Raw genomic sequence first — 1,173 nt, forward strand, 5'->3', positions numbered from 1 at the left:
GCTCAGAAGATGACCGAGGAAGAGCTGCCTCCTCAAAGCAGCCGATCATGACGACGTGGGCCGGCTCAGTCCTTGGGACCCCCATTGGCTGGTGGGGCACGAATCCAGATGAGAGGAAACCACTGCAGGCATCTATCAATACTTGGAACCTGGGGTATATGAAGCATGGATCTAGGGAAAGTAGAAGTCATCAGAAATAAAATAGACACCACCAAGACCGACATCCTGACACATCGTGAGTGGAGATGGGTGGCGATTGGCCCTTTGGAGTCAGAGAGTCATCTGGTTTACTTCGCCAGGAATGACCAACTCCAGAGGAAATCCAGCTAATACAGCTATCCATCGAATCTATGCACCAACCACTAAAGCTAGTGGTGAGGAAATTGAGGAATTCCACCCGCTTCTTTAGTGTGGAATCCAGGAATCCATGAAACACGATGTCAAGATGCCGTGAGAGCGACTGTCAACTGGAATGCAAAGCTCGGGGACATAGAGGGAGGAGCGGTGGTTGGGAAACACGGCCCCGGTGGTCGAAGTGAGGCTCCAGATGGCGGGATGGGGTCTTGCAAGACCAGCAACTGCGTCGCACACACCTGTTTTCAACAGCACAAAAGGCTGCTGCACACATGGACCTCTCCTGAAGGACGCACAGGGGTCCCATTGACCACGTCCGTGGGAAGAGGTGACGGAGAAACTCATTGTCAGCTGCCAAAGCCAGGCCGGGGGCCAGCTGTGGAGCTGGCCCTCAGTCACTCATGCGTCAGCTCAAGTTGAAGGTGAAGGACATTAACACAAGTCTACGAGAGCCAAAGCACAGCCTCCAGTCCCTCCCGCCTGGATTTCAGGAACATCTCAGAATCAGATCTGATGCATTGAACGCGGACGACAGGAGGCCCGATGAGCCGTGCGTGGGAGGACGTCAAGACCATCTTTCCTGCGGAACAGATCAAAGTGGACGCCAAAGGAGACCGAGGCTTGCCCTTGAGCGGCTTGTCGCTGAACAACTCGATCAAAGTGGAGAGAGGAGGAAGGAGGGGAACCGACGTGCCAAAGATCGAGCGCGATGCACAATGTGCAAAGTCCCAGAGCTGGAACCCCAAGGAGGCAGGGCACGCTCCGCATCTGTCCAGCTGGGAAAATGAGGGGAAACATTCACTTTCTACACGTGTCTGC

The sequence above is a fragment of the Echinops telfairi genome, unplaced genomic scaffold (genome assembly GCF_000313985.2).
Source record: "Echinops telfairi isolate 266 unplaced genomic scaffold, ASM31398v2 ScPeMD7_25;HRSCAF=90, whole genome shotgun sequence".
Classification (NCBI taxonomy): domain Eukaryota; kingdom Metazoa; phylum Chordata; class Mammalia; order Afrosoricida; family Tenrecidae; genus Echinops; species Echinops telfairi.